This window comes from Heptranchias perlo, chromosome 21, assembly GCF_035084215.1.
Source record: "Heptranchias perlo isolate sHepPer1 chromosome 21, sHepPer1.hap1, whole genome shotgun sequence".
NCBI lineage: Eukaryota > Metazoa > Chordata > Chondrichthyes > Hexanchiformes > Hexanchidae > Heptranchias > Heptranchias perlo.
In genome coordinates this window covers 46,530,365-46,553,538 of record NC_090345.1, presented here as the reverse complement: position 1 = coordinate 46,553,538, position 23,174 = coordinate 46,530,365, and the positions used below count along the sequence as shown (strand labels likewise).

Sequence of the window (23,174 nt, the reverse complement as noted above, 5' to 3'; positions counted from 1 at the left end):
AAATTTACTGTTAGCTTTTATATCCCTTGCAAGTTTTTTTCATATTCCCTTTTTGCACCTCTTATGACTTTCTTTATATCCCTTTGTTGTTATTTATAGCTCTCCCAGTCTGCTGGATTTTCACGTTTCCTTGCATTTATGTAATTTTTATTTTAGCTTGATATTGTCTCTTACCTCATTTGTTAACCATGATTGCTTAACTGCACAAGTGGAGCTTTTACCTTTTACGGGTATCTACTGGTTTTGTATTTTACCAATAATTTCTATGAATACTTCCCACTGTTAGTCTGTAGTTTACCCAGTAACAGTCAGCCCGGGTTACTTTTGGTCAATTTAGTTCTCATCTCTTCGAAGTTTGCTTTCCTTAAATTTGAAACCTTGATTTGTGACTCTCCCTTCTCCCTCTCAAACCTAATATCAAATTCAATCATATTAGGGTCACTATTCCCAAGACGTTCCCTTACCGTCACAGATCATGGGAGCAAATGAGGAAAAGTTCTCTAGACTGAGGGAGATTGCCTGGTACATCAATTTCCTTTAAGGAAGGAAACCTGCCATCCTTACCCAGTCTGGTCTATATGTGACTCCAGTCCCACACCAACGTGGTTGACCCTTAACTGCCCTCTGATGTGGCCTGGCAAGCCACCCTGTTGTATCAAACCACTGCAAAGAATTGCAGCAGTTCAAGACCACCATTTGCCCAAGGGTAACTAGGGATGGGCAATAAATGGCCAGTAACGCCCACATCCCCAGAATGAATTAAAAAATAGATCACTTGATGAACTGTAGGTGGAGATGCCTTCACCTTGCATTGCCCCTGCAGGCTGAATGCGAAAGAAATGATACAACTCAAAGACCACCTCTCTGTTTAACCGTAGATGCTCTGCAGTTGTGTCGGGTAGTCGGTCCTGAGGCAGCCGATGCACTCACACGGATGTCTGATGCCAGGAGCTGTCAGGGTTCGATGTGTTTGCTGCTCTCTTTCAGCCCCCTGTCTTCTGTGCCTGTGGATTAAAAACAAACAGTAGCGATTCACGTCCTGAAACAGCCCAGCATTTGCTGCACTCTGCTGTTTTAACTCCTATTTACAGTAAGATAAATGAGTGACACATTTAATTAAGAAATAGCAGTGTCGGGGAGCAAATAACGTTACACACAGGCCATAATTGGCCTTATTAGCATGAACAAAACCTAAATTTATGTTAGTTCCATATTGAGCTTCTGGAGGTGTGTGGGTTTAGTTGCACTAGTAGGCACTGTTTATTCAATGTTCCCTGTTCTCTACTGGGTTTAGCACTTGCAGCAATAGGCGCTAGCTAGAAAACCCAGTGAGAACTTAACCCCTGGTGTATTAGGGGCTACAAATGTTATTGTGAACTCACTGCCTCTGATCAGGTGATAAAGAATAAAACAGCTTGCATTTATATAGCGTCTTTCATGCAATCAGCATGTCCCAAAGCACTTTACACCCAATGAAGTATTTTTTGAAATGCTAACCCTGTTCCTTTTGAAGGCAAATACAGCAGCCAAATTGTACTTAGCAAGATCCCACAAAATGCAATGAGATAAACGAGCAGTTATTCAGTTTTGGTGGTGTTGGTTGAGGGAGGAATGTTGGCCAGGATGCCGGGGAAAACCCCCTGCTCATCTGTAATGGAATGCCATGGAATATTTTACATCCACCTGAGAGGGCAAACGTCTCATCCAAAAGATGGCTCCTCCGAGGGTGCAGCACTCCCTCAGTACTGCACTGAAGTGTCAGCCTAGGTTATGTGCTCAAGTCTCTGAAGTGGAGTTTTAACCCACAGCCTTCTGACTCAATGGTGTGAGTACTACTGACAAGGCAACCTGACATACAGGTAAATAAATGGACGTTTCGCTGTCTATTTATACCAGAACACAGCTTGAATTTACATAGTGCCTCAGGACATCCCAAAGCACTTCACAACTATGGAATTAATTTTGATTCCGGGGCATAAAACTGGTGTTGTGGATCGACCGCCCATTATAGACAACGCCTGGCTTTCCTATCCATCAATTCCAATGGAACAGTGAGTGGTTTCTGTATTGGCAGCGGATCCACGATGCCAGGTTTACGCCTGAACAAGAAGTTGCAAATCTACCCCGGTAACTCAGGAAATAAAGATTAGGTGAAGGCAAGCTTTGGTTTTAAAACCCTGAAGATGGTAAAAGGGAGGAACAATTTGAATAGGTGAGATAGCCCAGCTTTGAGATCTTAAGAAAGGATGAGTTAGATTAAGAGACTGTGGGAACAAGTCTTAATTTTAACACAGTGGAGACATGGGGAGGAAGGAGGGCACGTAGGAGCGCATATTTGGAGCTTAGAAGGTTCAAGACGGTAAAAGTGAGAAGTTTTGATAAATGGAGACAAGTAAGGTTTTGATGAAGAAAGTTGTTGGAGGCTGGAAGTGAGGGGTTCTTTGGATCACAGCCAACAAATGTCCAAATGTCTCTGGTACTAGGATGTGAATGGGATTGTGTACTTTTAATTATTGTTAACCACCACTGCAGTGCTTGGGTTCCAGACAATGGGGGTGAATTTCCATAGGGCTCCTCCTGATTGTCTGCGGAAGATCCACAAAGATGCTGTAGAAATGGCATAAATACAGTTTACACCACTTCTCCAGGGTTTCCACAGCTCTTCTGCCAAAGTTATAGTGGGCACCCCTGGAAATTCACTCCCAATAGTTCAGCTCGTCATTAACATTCCATGGGATCTTCCACAGCGATTGTTTCACTGCATTCATCCTGATATAACTGCTGTTTAAAGTATAATTTCCACTTGATGTCTCGTATTAAAGTAGTCTGGCTGAGATGTATGAAAGCCTGGGGTGGGGGGAGCAGATACATCCGAAGACCCTAAGCCATCATTCCACTATTTACTAATATCTTAAACTGTTAAGATTCTTATTGCTTTATAGTTTTCAGAGCAATTATTTTTACGTCAAAGAATTAAAGCTAGAAAGCACAAGCATCTTTCAGTATTCAGCATTATTGAATGTACAACCAAGTATATAAAGAGCTGCAAGTCCATTTAAAAACTTGGAGATCAACAAGAGATTTGGTGTGAAATTGGGCCGTTTCGCACCCATTTTTTAGGCACTGCGCGGACATCTAAGACCCGAAAATGGCGTCCGAGATGCTCGCGCGCACACTTCCAACGGGAAGTGCGCAGGTCGCCATCTTGCTATAGGTGTTTGCGCGCGCACCTAACGACCGCCGGCAACATGTAGAGTAGAGAGATGATGATGTGAATCAATGTGCAATGCTGATTTAAAGCAACCGGTGAAACTTTGGTACTCCACACTCCAGCTAACGCCTTGTCTTACCTCGCACAGCCGAACAGGACTTAAATGGCACAAAGGACTCCCCACCAGCACTATTTGAAGGATCATGAAGCACTTACAGCTAGTTGTTGGATTATTCATTCCGCCTGCTAGTGCAATTGTACCCGTTTTTGGAGGTTTCCTATGCTTGGCTAAAGTCTCAATATTCTGTAGAGAATGGTCCGCTTGTTCCTGCAGTACTTTTAGTGGCATTTAAAATATAGGGCTGAGAAAAGTTGCTTCCAGACATGAGTGGCCTGGTAGGGCTTCCTCTGGGAATTGAACATGACTGGGAGAATGAAGAGAGGCCACGCAGAGCAGGACAAGCTGCTAGAAGAGGGAGGAGGAGGAGGAGGAGGAGGAGCAGGGCAGTCAGCAAGAGGCCATATCCATGGAGGGTCTTCAGGGAGCAATTCTCTTACCTCAACTTCAGCGACGACCAGTGAATCAGACATCTTCGGTTCACTAAAGAGGTAGCGACTGAAATTTGTCAACTGCTGCAGCCACAACTGCAGCCTCAGAGCGGGACAAGGACAGCATTGACTGTGACTGTCTAGGTGACCGTGGCTGTTAATTTTTATGGCTCTGGCTCCTTTCAGGCAGCTGCTGGCGATATAAGCAACATCTCGCAGTTTACAGTGCACTGCTGTATAAGGGAGGTCACTGAGGCTCTAAATGCACATTTCCTCTTGACAGAGGGAAGTAGAATGAGCGAGCATGAGGGTTTGTTCACATTGCTGGCTTCTCCATGGTGCAGGGTGCCATTGACTGCACGCATATTGCCCTGCGTGCTCCACATCTGAACTCGGCCATATTCACGAACAGAAAGGAGTTCCACTCCCTCAATGTGCAGCTGGTGTGCGACCACATGTAGCACATCATGCAGCTCAATGCCCGCTACCCTGGCAGCAGTCATGATACTTTCATTCAGCGGCAGTCCAACGTGCCACCTGTATTGGAACCACACAGCAAGTCAAAGGCTGGCTACTGGGCGACCAGTGTCATGAAGTGGATCATGACTCTGGTCTGGAATAGACACACACGTTCACAGCAGGCCTACAACACGAGCCATGCTGCCACACGCAACACCATAGAACACACCACAGGCGTCCTCAAGCAATACTTCCACTGCCTGGACCGCTCTGGAGGAGTCCTGCAGTACTCAGCTGAGCAGGTGTCAAGATTTGTCGTTGTATGCTGCATGCTGCACAACCTGGCCATTATGAGGGAACAGCCCTTGGCACCGCCTATCCGGTGAGAACCTGAGCAAGAGGAAGAGGAAGAAGAGGCGGGGGAGGAATGCAGCAGGAAGTAGAGGAAGATGCAGGGTGATTACAAGGTAGACAGGCCCTGTCTGCCCGGGCTCTGCATGATCAGCTGATTAATGAGCGATTCCAATAACCTCAACGACACCTCCCCATTCACCAACAGTCCCACACTCCTCACCTTTCATCTCTCACATGACCATCAAATCGTTCTCCTTATGATTACACATTACTTCCTTCTTCAGCTCATCGCAGAAATGTAAACCAACACCAAATGCAAATTCAAATCCACATTTATAAATCAACACATGAAACTGAGCAAACAAAATGAGACTATTCACCTTTGTGCATTCCCTCAATGCCTGTTATTCGTGTGCATTTACCTTTGCTAGTGCTCCTTCAAGGTGCATCCCCAGTGGCTGGGGCATGGGTGGTGAGAAGCTGCTGACCTTCAATATAGGAGAGTGCAGATGGCCTTGGAGAACGACCTCAAGCAGCTCTGGGCCGAGAAGGCCCTGCTTCAGACAGCACCATTTCGGCCTGGGCAGGCTGGCTGGCAGGCAACAGCAAGGGCACTGGCAGATTGGCAGGAGTGGGACAAAGTATGACAGCCTAGGAATCACGTCTCAAACAACTCCCACCGCTTCTTGCAGCCACAGTGCACCTCCCCTTTAAGAGGTGCAGGCTGTCTTTAAGTGGGGCTAGCCACTCGCAATATCAGGGCCCCCTACTGCTGTGTGCAGCTAATCAACAGCGCAGGTAGCGTTGGCTGCACGCAGCAATCATTTAAGACAGCAGGCAACATGAACGTTACGTGTTGCCTGCACCTCAACGAACGGGCGCTGGTTAATGGTGCACCGCGATCTCAGCACCTGTTTTCAGGGTTAACTAATTTAACCCTCACTGTATCATTTCAAGAGTTTGCTGATAGGAGTTGGCGAGCAATAATCTCTTTTGAAAAGTCATCCTGGTTGTCGGCCGATAAGCGGCAAGTAACTTCGTGCCACATCTCCAACAAGAGAGAACATAACCATCTCCCCTTGACATTCAACGGCATTACCATCACCGAATCCCCCACCATCAACATCCTGGGGGTCATCATTGACCAAAAACTCAACTGGAAAAGACACATAAATACTGTGGCTACAAGAGCAGGTCAGAGGCTGGGTATTCTGCGGCGAGTGACTCACCTCCTGACTCCCCAAAGCCTTTCCACCATCTACAAGGCACAAGTCAGGAGTGTGATGGAATACTCTCCACTTGCCTGGGTGAGTGCAGCTCCAACAACAATCAAGAAACTCGACCCCATCCAGGACAAAGCAGCCCGCTTGATTGGCACCCCATCCACCACCCTAAACATTCACTCCCTGCACCACCAGCACACCATGGCTGCAGTGTGTACCATCCACAGGATGCACTGCAGCAACTCGCCAAGGCTTCTTCAACAGCACCTCCCAAACCAGCGACCTCTACCACCTAGAAGGACAAGGGCAGCAGGCACATGGGAACACCACCAGCTGCACTTTCCCCTCCAAGTCACACACCATCCCGACTTGGAAATATATCACCGTTCCTTCATCGTCACTGGGTCAAAATCCTGGAACTCCCTTCCTAACAGCACTGTGAGAGAACCTTCACCACACGGACTGCAGCGGTTCAAGAAGGCGGCTCACCGCCACCTTCTCAAGGGAAACCAGGGATGGGCAATAAATGCTGGCCTTGCCGGCGACGCCCACATCCTGAGAATACATTTAAAAAAAGATGTCTTATTAATTAATATTTGTACTGTGTAGTATTTTAAGAGCAGAATTGCAAGACTCTATTCCTGGTGCTCCAGTGGTGTACTTCTGTCTCTGAACCACACTTAGGCTGGTGACCAGATTCTCTCAACTTCTGCCTTATATCCTTGGCTCTGTAGATCAGCTCGTTGTATGAAGTGGGTCTAGTCTTTGCTATCTTCCACTTTCTGGATCGACAGAAGCTGTAGTGGAATTCCTACACAAGTTCTACTGTGCAGTACTACTGCTAAACAAAACAATTAATAGTCCAGCTGACTCTGTATGACAGAGTGAAAGGTGCAAGTTTCAGATCACAAGGTTCCACTTACAGAAATTGCCCTATGAGAAAACCTGTAAAAAAAACCTGATCCACAACAAAGCTATCAGAGATCAGAGATGGGAGCTGTTGGTTGGACTTGTGAGAGAAATGAAATATGTCTTTGATGAACTGACAGAAATAATATTTTCAACACCCCACTGAAGAGTATGGAGGAGACTAATATGTAAAGGTTCAGGCACTGCACTGCAAGAAGATTAGAAGTTGTGAGCACTGAGGATGCAAGACCAAAGGAAGTTGAATGTAGTGTGGATCTTCATTATTTTGAACAAGGAACAAATCAGGAGAGAGGCCAGAGCCCTTGAAAACCCATGGATTAGTGGGGGGGAAAAAATCAAAAAAAGAGCTCTCAATTACAGAATAGGTACATTTCAGAAACTAGATGGTCATGAATGTAGCTTTTGTGGGAGCTTGTGTGGTGGTAACTTGTTTTGAAGGGCACGTTCAAAGGCATTGGAGATGCCCAAGGCCATAACAGTTGACTGACCAAATTGCTCAAGAGCAGAGTTCCAGACCTGCATTGTATCAAGGTCTCCAATATCACCAGTGGAAATGGCCATGTGTAGAACAATCCAAGGAAACATGGCTCTTCTTCACACAAAGGGGAGTAGAAACATGGAACTGTCTTCTTCCTAAGAACTGTTGAGGCTGGGGATCAATTGAAAATTTCAAAACTGAGATTGATAGATTTTTGTTGGGCGAGGGTATTAAGGATTACGGAACCAAGGCGGGCAGATGGAGTTAAGATATGGATCAGCCATGATCTAATTGAATGGCAGAACAGGCTCAAGGGGCTGAATGGCCTACTCCTGACCCTATGTTCCATTGAAAGGAGTTTTCGAAGGGATAGATAATTTGAGATTTCATAGAAGCAAATGCCATTGCCAGGGGTTTACAGGAAATCAGCATAAAAGCGGGCTGTCTCCTGCTCCCCCCCCACCAAATCCAGGCACTGGATAGGTAGAGGGCACCCTAAGTCTAGGCCTCAGATCACCTACATTTGATGGGCAAGGTCTTTAAAATGTCAGGGAAATGGGAGTGAAAACCGAAATTATGGAACTGGCTGATGGTCTCGGAGTCTTCAGGCTGCTGTTGGAGAACTACAGCCATGAGAACTCCAGGCTTAAGGAACTGTTGGGAGGCTGTAAGATAAAGGAACATCGTAAGATAGGAATTGCTGGATGAAAATAGACCAACGTCAATCTAATTCGTCTTCTACCATCCTGGTAGTTGCATGATACAACGATAATGGAGATGCTGACTAATCTTTGCAATCAATCTCTATCAATTAGTCTATAACAGATCCCGACACGAGGTGAGGAAATCCCTCAGTGGTGGAGAGCTTTGGGAAGGTTCAAATTCACCTGTTCCTCCCAAGCATGCTGCACTTACCATGTCATGTCTCAAATTACTCATATACTGTATCCCAAAATATTATTTTCTGAAAGAAGCTGCCACTTAACTTTGCAGCCTCTCTCGCCTTGCCGTCTAGCCCTCTCAAGGCCTTCTAATCTGAGGGGGTCCCAGACTCAAGACCCACCAACAACTTCTTTGGGTGCCCCGCTTAGTGAACGCCCTTCTGATAAATCCACAGGAAAGTGAGGCAGGAGGGCCAGGAACTTCTCCGCCTGCCTCATTGCCATGGGAAAGCTGAGCCTGCACTTACCGAGGCACGGGCCCAGGTTGGCCACTTGAAGGAGCCCCTGGGAATCCTGGGGTAACATAAAAGGGGTGGAGAGCCAGCATCACTAGCATCCGTCCCCTTTCTCCCGACCTTTGCACCTGCACCGACCCCAGGAAAATCAATCCCAATGTTTCCTTTTTTTTTGGGCAGCTCATAAGATGCACAGTACCTGAGTGAACCAAAGATCCCACATCTACCAATAATAAACGTGGCATTTATTCCATCCCGAGCAAGTGCAAAGTCTTCACTGATGAGGCCAACTGCCTTCTGAAGATGTGGCTTGTTGATCCAGATGTGATTCCACAGTAAGCCCACTTATTTGGGGAAACTCATGAGTCAAACTTTAATGAATTGTTGGCACTTGTTGTGATTTCCAGAAGACCTGCAAGAAGTTGTGGTGATTGTCTAGAGACAGGTTAATTAGGAATTCCAAAAATGGGCTCACTTCTGACCTCTGACTGCCTGTAATTGGAGTCAGTAGCTTACAGGTGCTTAGTTACCTTGGTTTCTGACTGCCTATAATTAAGGTTATCTAAGCAATAGATTAGAGGTTTTATAAATTCACAATCTGTTGCTGTTTTAACAGCCCTGCTTTTTTGCTGTTGTTTAACCACTTACCTCGGTAATTTTCCATCACTCCTTGTTTGTGTGGAGAGGGTCTCCTCTTTTGCTTGTGTGGGAGATTCTCACTTTTTAGAGTATTTGGGTTTAACAATTCCGTTGCATGGGAGTCTCACTTTTTCTGTGTATGAGGGTCTGATTTTGTTTGTATGGAGATCTAATTCTTTTTATACATGGGGCCTTGCATTTTTTGTGTATGGGCGAGGGGCGGGGCTCACATTGCTGCATAATTATACGTGAGGCCGCTCACTGGTTTGGCACATATATTACACCCCCAGCTCCATGAGGTTGGGCACCCCTTGGCTTATTCCATTACCACTGGGAGCAAGCCAACTATTTCTCCATCACTGATGAAGTGGGCAACAAAGTGTCATCGAAGAAAAGCAGAAAGAATTAGCCATGATAGAAACAGGATAGCTTTTAAAGTCTGTGGGGTGAATGCTCACTTTTACTCCCGGGCACAAAACGGGGGGCAGCAAATTGATCGCTCATTTTACACACTGCCCGACTTCTGCCCATTGGTATAAGTGAAAATTGACCTCTATTAGTTGTAAGCATATGCCCCACTGCACTGAGACACGTGCCTATCCATCCTCTCCCTTATTCTCTTTTATTTCCAACCATTTAAGTTACTTTCTGTCTCAAATTGAGACGCCGTTACACTACAGAAACATTCCAGTGCTTTCAGGGAGATTCTTGCGTGATTTTGTGGGCCTGATTTTAATTTGCTGTGTCCCGCTGCCTCTGATTAATACAAGTGCATACATCATATCAAAGTCAGGGTTGGGAATTTCTGAGAGGCTGTTGATCAGGATGCGTCACTGACAGAGATCTAATAGCCTGTCACGAGGCTCGATCCTATGCTGCTTTGAGGCTGTGTCCACAGTTGACTGCCTTGCTGACTGGATTATAAATCACCGAGAGCAGGTTTCTATTACTTGGAATTTGTAGTGAAGCAGATTGTGCCATTGACAAACAAATAAATCTTTCATTTTAATGTACTTGATGACTAAGAGAAGCAGATTATTTTTCTCTCTATGATCCTCTTTTAGCTGTTTTAGCAAAACCTAGGCTGTGAATTTTGGCCGAGGTATTTAGAAAATATCACAGAGGCCTGCAGTGGGATACGAGCGGGCAAACGATTAACAGGTTCGTGTGAAATTCTCGGCTCACATTAATTCATTTCAAACAATGTCTGCACCAAAATAGGGTATTTTAGATATTGCTGTCGATCACATTAAGTGTTCATGTGCTCGTATTCTACAGCTTAATTTCTCGGAGCATCATCAGAAGCTGTTAAAAGAGTATACAGGATCCTTGGTTTATAAATAGAGGCGTGGGGGGGAGTTTTAACCCCTCCTCCTCAGGATGGGCAGGAGAGGGGCAGGTAGGGGGGGGGTGTTAATGTTTTAAAAATGGGGAATTCGACCCCGACCCGGTTTTAACGGTGGCAGGTTGGGGGGGGAGAGGGGGGGGGGGGAGCGATAAACCTGCTCTCCAGAGGCGGGTCTGTCATTATAATATGTTAATGAGGCTGCGTGCCTCAGATTTTTACTGATTTTCAGGCTTAACAACTATGTGAGCTCAGGAACCCTGACAGCTAAAGGGAGGCGAGTAAGGCCGGATGCAGCAGGTAAGTGCCATTACAGCAAATGGCCCCCCCCAAGCAAACCTGCTTCCCTCCCCGCAGTCAGAACCCCCCTCCCCACCCCGGCCGATGTCCCTGTCGGCCCGCGATCTTCTTCGGCACCTCCCCCCCCCCCCGCCCACTTCGTTCCATTCCCCGGCTCTGGCCTGGTGTCGCAGACCTTCCAGCCTCTAAATCTCTCTGGCTGCCGACCGGGAAACTTAATCAAAACATTTAAATGAGGCCATCCCGTATTTCCGGGTTTCCCAGCCGCTACAAACTCCCCACCCCCAAACCAGGCACTCCCCGCCCCCCCCCCCCCCCCGCCTCCCTGAAATATCGGTGCCATAGAGTACAAAAGCAAGGAAGTTATGCTAAATCTTTATAAAACACTTGTTAGGTCTCAGCTGGAGTATTGTGTTCAATTCTGGGCACCTCACTTTAGGAAGGATGTCAAGGCCTTAGAGAGGGTGCAAAGGAGATTTACTAGAATGGTGCCAGGGATGAGGGACTTCAGTTATGTGGAGAGACTGGAGAAGCTGGGGTTGTTCTCCTTAAAGCAGAGAAGGTTAAGGGGAGATTTGATAGAGGTGTTCAAAATCATGAACGGTTTTGATAGAGTAAATAAGGAGAAACTGTTTCCAGTCGCAGAAGGGTCGGTAACCAGAGGACACAGATTGACAAAAGAACCAGAGGGGAGATGAGGAGAATTTTTTTTACACAGCGAGTTGTTATGATGACGCACTGTCTGAAAGGGCGATGGAAGCAAATTCAATGGTAATTTTCAAAAGGGAATTCGATATATACTTGAAAAGGGAAAATCTGCTGGGCTATGGGGAAAGAGCAGCGGAGTGGGACTAATTGGATAGCTCTTTCACAGAGTCGGCACAGACACAATGGGCCAAATGGCCTCCTTCAGTGCTGTATCATTTTATGAATCTCACCACCATCGGCTGCAAGGACTGCTGGAATAGAACATTCCAGTAAGTTTCTTCTCAGACTGAAGGCATATTGTTGAGGTGCAGTGAAGGAGAGCTTTACTCTGCTCCTGGGCATGATGTAGCTGAATTTGGCAGTGTTTGATACTGACATTATCCAAAGGCACTTCACAGAGATGTAATCAGCCAAAGAAGGAGATTTTAGGAGAGATGACCAAAAGCTTGGTCAAAGGGGTGGGTTTTAAGGAGGCTCTTAAAGGACGACAAGGAGGTGGAGAGGCGGAAGAGTTTAGAGCGGATATTTCAGAGCATGGGGCCTAGACGGCTGAAAGCACGATCACCAAAGGTGAGACATAGGGAAAGGGGTTTTGCACAAGAGGCCAGAGTCAGAGGAACAGAGAGGGCTGGAGGAGGTTACAGAGATAGGGGGAGGCAAGGCCATGGAGGGATTAAAACACAAGGATGAGAATTTTAAATTCTAGGCATTGGGCGTTTGGGCTCCAACGTAGGTCAGGAAGGACAGGACTGATAGGTGAGCAGGACTTAGTGTGGGAAAGGATACAGGCATCAGAGTTTTGGATGAGCTGAGGTTTACAGAGGGTGGAGGATAGGAGGCCGGTCAGGAGAACATTGGCACAGCGTTTCAGTACCAGATGGGCTGAGACAGGTGTGGAAGCGGGCAATGTTATGGGGATGGAAGTAGGTTGTCTTTGTGATGGAGAAGAAATGGGGTCTGAAGCGCAAGTCAGGGTTAAACAGGATGCCGAGGTTGTGAACAGTCTGGTCCAGCCTGAGACCGTGGACAGGGAGGGGGATGGAATCAGCGGCCAGGGTATGGAGTTTGTTTTGGGGGCCGAAGACAATGGATTTGATCTTCCAAATATTTAACTGGAGGAAGTTGTAGCTTATCCAAGACTGGATATTGGACAAGCAATCTGACAACACAGAGACAGTGGAGAGATAGATCAGGGTGTTGTAAGTTTACATGTGGAAGTTGACCCATGCCTTTTGTTGACTGGAGGTCACCGGTTACAGTTATTGGCTTAGTACAAAGAGGAGAAGAGTCAATTCTCACTTAACTCTCAATTCACTTTATTCACATCGTTAGATTACATACATATAGCTTATACGTCTGGTTAGATATAGACATTCAGTTTGCACCAGGTTTTACAGTTTTATACCCAAACTAGGATCTAAACGCACACCCACTTGGTTTCTCTGACACTCCCTGAGTGGTCACAGAATATAAAGGATAATACCCGAAAAGGAGAGCTGACGCTGGCCAGGCGTTCCGTTCTCTCCCTCTTTCGACGTCCTCTCTATGTCCCTGACGTAGGTTCTTCCACTTCCGCGATGGTTGGTCTCCGGAGTCTTCGCTCTGGCTCCATGCCCCAGATTCTTCATTCTTATTCCGAATCTTATCTCTTCAAACTGTGCTGTCTCTCTCCCGTTAGTTTAGGCTTGCTCGCCTAGTCCGTGTTTTCTCCTCATTGGCTCTGTCCCAAGGACTTAGCTAGCATTACCTCATTACTCCTTTTCTAAATAAGGACTTGTGTCTTATCACATCTCCTTTGTCTTTCACAAAACTTGGTTAATTCAAACCGGTTCCAGCCAGCTCAGGCCAGCGACTGAACTCAGGTTACTTCAGTTCAAAAGTTGCTTTTGCCTGTGTGTCAGCAGTTCGGAATAAACTCAGTAGTTTCTGCAGCCCCTGGCCAACATCTTGAATGATGTTGCTAAGGGCCACAGAGGAAGAGGAGGCGGCGGGGCAGGAGGGAGAAGGATAGATCCTTGGGAGACTCCAGAGATAACCGTGCGGGGGGTGGAAGAGAAGCCTTTGCTGGAGATGTTCTGGCTATGATTGGATAGGTAAGAGTGGAACCAAGTGAGGGTAACGCCACAGGGCTAGAAAACACAGGAAAGGCTTTGGAGGAGGACAGTATGGGTGACCGTGTCAAAGACTGCAGAGAGGTTGAGGGGGGATAATGCACCAGTGTTAGAATCACAGAGGATGTGATTTGTGACTTGATGAGGACCATTTCAGAGCTTTAGCAGGGGCAGAAACCTGATTGGTGGGGTTCAGACATGGAGTTGCGGGAAAGATGGGCATGGATTTGGGAGGCAAGAACATGTTCCAAGAATTTGCAGAGGAAAGGGAGGTTGGAGATGGGGCAGTAGTTTGCAAGGACAGAGGGGTCAAGGGTGGTTTGTTTTGAGGAGGGGGTGATGATCCTTGTTTTAAAAGGGAAAAAGACAATCCCTGAAGAGAGGGAACCATTTACAATGTCATCTAGTATGGGCGGGGGGCAGGAAGGGAGGTTGGGTGGTCAGCAATTTAGTGGGAATAGGGTTAAGGGAGCAAGAGGTGGGTCTCTTGGGAAAGATGGAAGTGTTTGCATTGACACTGCTCAGATTTTAAACCTGTAATATGAAAACAAAAATAATGAACCCTTGTTATCAGTTTATTATCATCTTAAACAAAGTAGAGTATCAGTATGAGGCACGACTACCACTTTCAATTATAGTTTATCATAAAAATATTTAGTTCAAGATGGTCTATTGGAAATGCAATCAATTGATGTTTGGATTTAACCGATTCAATCCTGAAAGGTCTAATCAATAAGTTCTAATTTGGCCTTTGTTGAATGATAGTGTTATTCCTATCTGTAAATCATTCAGGTTGTATTTAGCGCATACTTATTAACTCACACAACATCGAAAGCCTGCAGTATGCCCCATCGAACCATAGAAATTTATAGCACAGAAGAAGGCCATTTGGCCCATTGTGTCTGTGCCAGACGAAAAATAGCTATCCAGTTTAATCCCACTTTCCAGCCCTTGGTCCGTAGCCCTGTAAGTTACGGCACTTAAAGTGCAGATCCAAATACTTTTTAAATGTGATGAGGGTTTCTGCCTCTACCACCCTTTCAGGCAGTGAGTTCCAGACCCCCACCACCCTCTGGGTGAAAAAAATTCTCAACTCCCCACTAATCCTTCTACCAATTACTTTAAATTTATGCCCCCTGGCTATTTACCTCACTGCTAAGGTCTAAAATCAAGTATCAGATCATAGATGTCTTTCACATCTTGCCATAACACGGTCTGACATTTTCAAGGACCAGGTGCTGCCTTTCTCATTACCAGGCTTGGATAGAGCACTGGACACAAGGGAGTTTGATAAGCCCTGCAAAGCTTAAACTATAATGAAATAAAGATAAATGCCACATACAGTGACATCAGTTACTGGAAACAAATTATGTTTCTTGAAGACTCTTCAGGTGAGATAATAAACTCTTAACAGATGTAATGACATGATACTGTAAAGAGTTAAACATCCCTTTATGTACTGCACTCTAAGAGGGCTGTATCTGCAGTTAGATATTACTGTGCTACACGTTTTCAATCAGAATTTGCCACGGCAGCCCAGAAGATAACTCTTTTCCTCAAAGTAGCCTAAACCTCGAAGAGGAGAAGTAAGAATAATTGCCCTTGACATTAAGGCAACATTCGACCGAGTGTGGACACCAAGGAGCTCGAGCAAAACTGAGGTCAATGGGGGTCAAAGAGAAATCACTCCAATGTCTGGAGTCATACCTGATACACAGGAGGATGATTGTGGTCAATAGGAAGCAGTCATCACAGCCCTGGGACATCACTGCAGGAGTTCCTCAGGAAAGTCCAACCATTTTCAGCTGCTTCATCAATGACTTTCCCTCCAATCATAAAGTCAGGAGTGGGACTGTTTGTTGACCAAACTACAGTGTTCATCTTCATTCACAACTCCTCCAATAATGAGGGAGCCCTTTCCAGCTTACAACGGGAACTGCACAACATTCAGGCTGGGCTGACAAGAGGCAGGCGTAGAAGTGCCAGGCAATAGCGATCTCCATAAAAGCTCAGCTACCTCCCCTTGACCATTAATGGCGTCACCATCGCCAAGTCACCCACCATCAAAATGTTAGGGGTGACAGTTGACTAGACATAACAACACCCTGGCTACGATTGTAGGCCGGGGTGAGTTGGGGGGACTCTGTGACAAATGGCTCACCTCCTGACCCCTCGAAGCCTCTGCACCATCTATAAGACTCAAATCAGGAATGTGAATACTCACCACTCGCCTGGGTGGGTACAGCCGCAATAACATTCTAGATGGCCGACAACATCCAGAACAGGGCAGTCTATTTGACTGTCACCCCTGCCACAGGATTCGATATCCACCTCCTGCACTGTGCCTGCAGTAAGTACAGGAGGTACTGCAGTAACTCACCAAAGTTACTCCAACCGCATCTCCCAGCCCCACGACCTCTACCAAAGAGAAAGACAAGAGCAGCAATGTCATGAAAACACCATTACCTGCAAGTTCCCCTCCAAGTCACGCACACTGTGACTTGGAAATATATCGGCAGTTCCTTCATCGTTGGGTCAAAATCCTAGAATTTCCTGCCTAACAGCAGTGTGGGAGAACCTTCACCACACGGACTGCAGCAGTTCAAGGAGAAGGCCCACCACCACCTTCTCAAGGGCGACTAGGGATGGGCAATAACTGTGGCTTTGCCAGCATCACCCATGCCAGAGAACAAAATATTAAGGAAAGAATTCTTTCCAGTCAACGAAGCCACAATAACAGATTTGTAATTAATCCACTGTGGCCTGTGTCTTTGTAGCACATTTGTCAACACTTACTTCTGTGTTGTTCTCACATAGGTGCCTAGATTAATGAATGTCTATTTTAATACATTAATGCAAAAATCAATACCTGCTTGCTAAAGTTATGTTTGAAGCACCTCCCAGCTATTTGGTAGTCTGGGGCCTTGAAATTATGCAAGAAATACTAGTGTATTTTAATGAAGACATTAATCCAAATGTTAAAATAAGTGAGGAGAGAATGTTATAAAACATGTGCAGCATTTTTACGTGAGTATCCAGCAGCAGAGGCCAATATTTCTTAAAGAAAGAAAGACTTGCATTTATATAGCGCCTTTCACAACCTCAGGACATCCCAAAGCGCTTTACAGCCAATGAAGTTCTACTGAAGTGTAGTCATTGTTATAATGTAAGAAACGTGGCAGCCAATTTGTGCACAGCAAGGACCCACAAACAGCACTGAGATAATGCCCAGATAATTGTTTCAGTGATGTTGGTTGAGGATAAATATTGGCCCCAGGACACCAGGGAGAACTCCCCTGCTCTTCTTTGAAACAGTGTCTTGGGATCTTTTATACCCACCTGAGAGGACAGACGAGGCCTCGGTTTAACGTCTCATCCAAAAGACGGCCTTCAAACAAATTCAACAGCATTCTGACCTTTCAGCAAGGTAAGGAGGAAAAGCATGTAGACGGACTTATTAGGAGCTTTGGCAGAACAAGAGACGTTCAGAGAAGCAACGGACAGTATCAGCAAAATAGGAAGAGACAAGAAAAGAAATAATGGACAGAAAGAGAATGGAGGACTGAGGCGAGACAGGACTTTGGTTTAATGTCTCATCCAAAGGATGGATCTTACAAATCTAGTTCTTATTGCAGTGTCATTGAGCAATTGTACAGTTTTCTAAATTATTTACTGTGTTATGGCGACAGTGACTGGAAGTTTTGGATGCAGTTTGATCACAGACCAGGTATTTGGGTAACTGCTGCTGTGTCCCACTCTCATTTTGAGTGCAGCCGTTTTGAGAAGGTTTCCGTTTCAGATGATTGAAGGAGTAGCTCCCCGTTGCTGTCTTCACATTGTTCCAAATGCCTTGACACAACCATGAGGTTAAGAACTGAGCCAGACGAAAAGCACCAATTAAACCATTCCATTATTTGTTTTGAAGAATCTTTTGAGGGCTGGTCTGGAACTCGGCAGGTTGGCTTTGTTTATCGATCCTTGGAAAGTGTTGACATGACATTAGTCCAGCTCCAAAGGATCACTGAAATCTTCTCTCAGCTGATTGTCGTAGCCTCAGTATGAAATGAATTCTTGTTGCCCACTTCCCAGTAAGACTGTTCAGCAAGTTTATGGACTACCCTCTGACACTTAATTAGTGGAGTGGATGTCAAATGATTAAAGTGAGTCAACTACAGAGGCGGGAAAGGACAGCAACCCTGGGCTTAACAATTCCATACGTTACAGAGAACCTAGGTTTTCAACCAGAGTTTACTGGGACAGTCCCTAAGATAGCATCTTTGCTCCAACATCGCCCACACTCCTAATCAGAACCCTTCCACTCCTTTGAAACAACAGTGACAGTTTTAACAGCTTGAAGTTCTGATGGTTTTTTTTTATTTTGATGTGAATTTGCTACGCTGGTTCTTTTGGGGTGTGTTTTCTAGTGGGGGAAAAGTTCCAGCCTCTTTCCAGGTAAAACGATGCCCCTCACTCTGATATTGGTGGATTACAAGCTGTGTCTCCCATGCCTCATTTTCTCAACTTAAGGTAAATAGACGGAGGTGATTTCAACACTCTAATGGCACTGGTGATTTATTAAGTGTATTTATTACATTTTGTTTCACTGCTGCCCCCCCACTCATTGCCGGGTATAAATATTGATGCTGATACCCTCCCATAGTCATGTCTGACCTTTGACAGTGGGTATCAGAAGGGTATCATACAGTGAGTCACAAGGTACACAGTTTAATCCCATCTAATGTACGATATAATATTATGACCACTGAATGAATAAAGCACATTGTGTTTTTATTATAAAGTATTATGGGAGTGCTAGTGCTATTTTTCGGGTTCAAATTATCTGATTATGTCCATATTTTTGTGGGAATTGTAAATGAGTGGCCTTGATTATTATGACGTGTTCCTTTACCTATGTACCTAATGTTGGGGTGAAAGGCCCAATCACCTCGCATTAACCTCCAACACTGGGCTCCCCATCATTAACATCCCGAGAGTCATCACTGACCAGAAGCATAACTGAACCAGCCTTATCATCGCCGTGGCCACAGCAGCTGGGCACAGGTCAGGTACTCTGCAATGTGTGGCTCACCTCCTGCCTCCCTCAGAGCCCCTCAGGCTCAAGCCAGGAGTGTGATGGAACATTCACCACTTGCCTGGACGGGGGCACCCGTAAGAACACTCAAGAAGCTCAACACCATCGAGGCCCGAGTAGGTCCCTTGGTCAGTACTCCTGCCAATGAACTCAACGTCCACCACTGGAGCACCATGGCTGCAGCATATACAGGATACACTGCAGCAACTCACTAAGATTACTTTGGCAGCACCTCCCAGCCCAGTGACCTCTACCAAAGAGAAGGACAGCAGGCACATGGTAACACCATCACCTCCAACTTCCCCACCATCCTGACTTGGACATTTATCGCTGTTCTTTCATCATCGCTGGGTCAAAATCCTGGAACCCTCTGCCTAACAGCACTGTGGGAGAACCTTCACCACTCGAACTGCAGCGGTGCAAGAAGAAGATTCCTCCTTTGACTTTCCTCCTCCATAATCTTCGGGGCCAATGCTCGAAAATAATCAGTAAAGCCACCAACCCTTTTTGGTGAATCTCTTCCCTTGAGGTTACATCACCCTCCTGCCACTGCAGAGGGAGTGTTACCAGGGGGCCATGAGTGCTTTTTAGGGGCAAATGCTGTTAGCAGCACTGCAAGTGGTGTTCCCGATACTGCATCATAGGGAGAATCGAGGACAGTGCTCAGGCTCATGTTGTATGGTGTTGAGAGAGTGGGGTAAGTTTTATCATGTACACTTCCGATGCAGAGTGTTGAGTGATGGGAGCTCATATCGGGGTTTTAGGTTCAGAGCTGAGCGCAGGTAGTTTTCCATCCTTGAAAATTAATATCTGTTAGGTTGTGCGGCCTTGAATCAGGAACGCTGACCTCTGCAGCCACATCCTGATATGCAGTCCTGCCATGTGAAGCTCCCTTCTCCCCTCCCTCCATTTAAAACACCAACACCTAAAAATTTGATTGCGTAATGCCCGTTCTTCGGGTGAAAAGTGGGCGCTGCACGACCAATATGGCGTGTGGCGTGCGTGCGCTCAGATCACACCGCAAGTGCGCCACCCGCCATATTGGTTAGGGCATCCTGTAGTCGTCTACGGCACCTGCATGAAACTGGTGTTAGGCCAATTGGCTAACGGCTGTGTTAGGCCCCTTTGTAAAACTTGTTGGCAACTGACCACAGCCTGTGTCTTGCATGCTGCAGTTATTTATCTCAGGCGCGCAGCAGCCAAACCAGAGGCCCTTAAAGGGATCTCTGGAGCCTGCCTCCCATAAGTTAAGTTTAAAGTTATTTTACTGACCTGACTGTGGAGTCGGGAGGGGCGGGAATGCTCCTCCCAGCTCCACATTAAAACCATGGGCCACAGCCGGCCAACGTTCCCCTCTCCCACTATCCACGACTGACGGTCTGGCGCCCGCAGCTCAAGCTCACCGCTACTATCCTAATGAGGCCGGCAGACCAATTTGCCGTGGTGCAGCCACTGGCCTCATTAGGTGCTTGCACCGGGATCAGGGCTCGATTCTGGCGCCATCCAATTACTAGGCCCAAGATTCAGGGGGAGGTCGAAGTTTGCTGTTTAAGGACATCTTTTCCCCACTTCCTAATTTTAACAAATAAACTGGACATCAGTGTAACATTTTTCCATCTCATTCTAATGACTACAGTTTTGCTAAAATTAGTGAATGAAAGAAAATGTAACCTTTGGTGTATGAGTCTCATTACTGCAGAGGGTTGTACACTGAGACTCTATTTCCTGATGAAGACATTGGGAGCGGGAGGAGTGTGATTATTTCCAGCTTCTGTTGACGGAGATACCTTTGCAAATCAAATCTGTGTTTGCTAAAAAAGATCTGTCCACCAAATTTGCCTGTTTTTCCAACCCGTCATCGTCCGCTGTTCCTGTAATTCTGGATTTAAAGGTGACAGCAAGAAAGAACCATTGAGTCGGCCTGCTGAGACAGAACTACCCAAAATCCAACTTACACTTGTTTTGATGCAAATATAGTTTGCTAACTATTACCTTACTAACAGATCCGTCATCGTCGCTGGGTCAAAATCCTGGAACTCCCTTCCTAACAGCACTGCAGGAGAACCTTCACCACACGGACTGCAGCGGTTCAAGAAGGCGGCTCGCCACCACCTTCTCAAGGGCAATTAGGGATGGGCAATAAACGCCGGCCTCGCCAGCGAAACCCATATCCCCTGAATGAATTTTTGAAAAAAGAATCACGGAAATGACATCAGGAATGAGAAGTTATCGATGTGAAGAAAGGCTCGAAAAATTGAGGCTTTCCTCACTGGGTTCGGGAAGGTTAAGGGAGACCCAATAGATATCTTCTAAGTTACAAAAGGTTTTGTGAGGGTAAATAACGAGGAATTGCATCCATTGATTGGCAAATCAGTAACAAGGGGGCAGAGAGTGAAGATTATCATTGCAGAGCGTTTTTAGAACGTGAGGTACTTTATTACAAATGGCTGTTGAGGCAGAGACTATAACATGTATTAAAGGGAAACATTTTAAAGGATGCAGGAAAGAAATGAGGAAATGGTTTTAAAGTAGATAACTCCAGTTAAAGAGCCAGCACTGGCACACGCGTGATGGACCGAATGGCCTCCTTGTGTGCCGCTTTTTCTATCGTAATATTGGTTGGATTATGAACACGAGACGGTGAGATGAACAAAAGCCATTTAGGTGATTGGCCCAACAGACCACAGATCGTGTTGTCATGGATTTTTCCTGACTTCCTACGGGAGGTACATGATAACAAGTAGAACTTCCAAGAACATCGCAAACTCCCGGAAATTTCTTCCTCACTTCCACTAAAAATTGAGCAAAAGCTCCAGTATATCAATTTTGACATTACTAACCACAATAATCACTCCAAGACAAAGACCCTGTCAAAAAAATTACATTGTTGATGAAAACAGTCAGGTCAAGAAAAGAGGTGAGGGGGTTTTAATAAATAAATAATAAACAGAAGATCTATCATGGAGTGGCCACTGGCTCAGGGGTAATATTCCAACATCTGAGTCGGAAGGGTTGTGTTCGGGCCCTGCTCCAGACAGACCCGGTGAGCGGAGATCGGGTCACCATTGTAAAGAGGAGGAGGGTCTCCTTATCCTTGGTGGGAGCCCACCTGGGAGAAGATTCTCCGAAGACAAAACCAAGAGGAAGGATGCTGGAAATCACCTCAGTTACTCTTCCTTGGTGAGTGGCTCAAGAATCTCATGAGGGAGACTTGAGTTAGGACCTGCCCTGGTGGCACAACACGACAGACAGACAGAGAAGATCTATCAAGCATTCTTGGACAGTCTCTACTTAATGGCCCAGATTGTGCTGGAGTGGAGCATTTTGCAGCATGCACAGTTAGTTAGACTTTTTCCCTCACCCTTCAGCTCGAAGATTGCTGGAACTATGAGCTGTTAATGGCAATTGGGCATCTGGGACCTTAGTGACTGATGGGACCAACATATCCTTAACCAATGAGATTTTAAAATTATCATCCTTGTTTTCAAATCCCTCCATGGTCTCGCCTGGCCCCGTCCTCCCCGCCTCCCCACCCCCGTCTCTGTAACCTCCTCCAGCCCTACAACCCTCCGAGATCTCTGCACTCCTCCAATTCTGGCCTCTTGTGGATCCCTGATCTCCTTCTCTCCACCATTGGCGGCCGTGCCTTCAGCTGCCTAGGCCCTAAGCTCTAAAATTCCCTCCCTAAACCTCTCCGCCTCTCTCCTCCTTTAAGTCGCTCCTTAAAACCTACCTCTTTGACCAAGCTTTTGGTCACCTATCCTAATGTCTCCTTATGAAGCTCGGTGTCAAATTTTGTTTGATAATTGCTCTTGTGAAGTGCCTTGGGACGTTTTACTGCGTTAAAGGTGCTATATAAATGCAAGTTGTTGAAATTTAAGGATTGAGAAAGAAACAGGAACCACAGAGAAGGAAATAAGGTGAATTACAGTCAAATCAGATACAGAGAGAAATAAAGAGAGGGAAAGAAAGATTGGATTAAGAGAGAGAGAAAAGAGATGTAAGAAGGAAAAGTAAGAAAAAAATTTTAAAATACAAAACTTTAAATTTTAAAAATCTCTAACAATTTACTACCTGCAGGAATGAGACTCCGCAATTTCAATTGTTTGCTTTCTGGGCCGGAGAGATTGAGTAACATTTCAGGATAATAAATCTCCTCATTGAAAGGGTACTCATGTTAAGTACCAGCCCTAATTCTCTGCAGCGAGTTTAATTGGCAATTAATGTGCAAATGCAGCAATTTCTTAAAACTCATGGGGAGGTTGAGGGCGGGGTGCCGTTTTCGTGAAGCTAACGGCGGAACAGCATAAATCGTCCAGCAACTTGTAGTGATTCATAACTCATGGCCTATCTCTTCCTCGCCACAAATATCTGGATGATTTACATTGATAATGCCATGAGCCTTTAACATGCTGTTATTTTGCCGTTGCCCTCTCGCCTCTGAGTCAGAACGTCGTGGGTTCAAGTCCCACTCCAGAGACTTGCGCACAAAATCGAGGCTGACACTGCAGTGCGGTACTAAGGGAGTGCTGCATTGTTGGAGGTGCCGTTTTTCGGATAAGCCATTAAGCCGAAGCCCTGACTGCCCTCTCAGGTGG

The 23,174-nt window shown here is 45.9% G+C and overlaps 1 protein-coding gene across 1 annotated transcript in view; it reads left to right on the top strand.

The window, feature by feature from the left end:
• The window catches only part of LOC137340214 (catenin alpha-3-like), a 1,497,032-nt gene that overhangs the window by 1,237,939 nt on the left and 235,919 nt on the right, over positions 1-23,174 (top strand). The gene's annotated exons all lie outside the window — the stretch shown is intronic.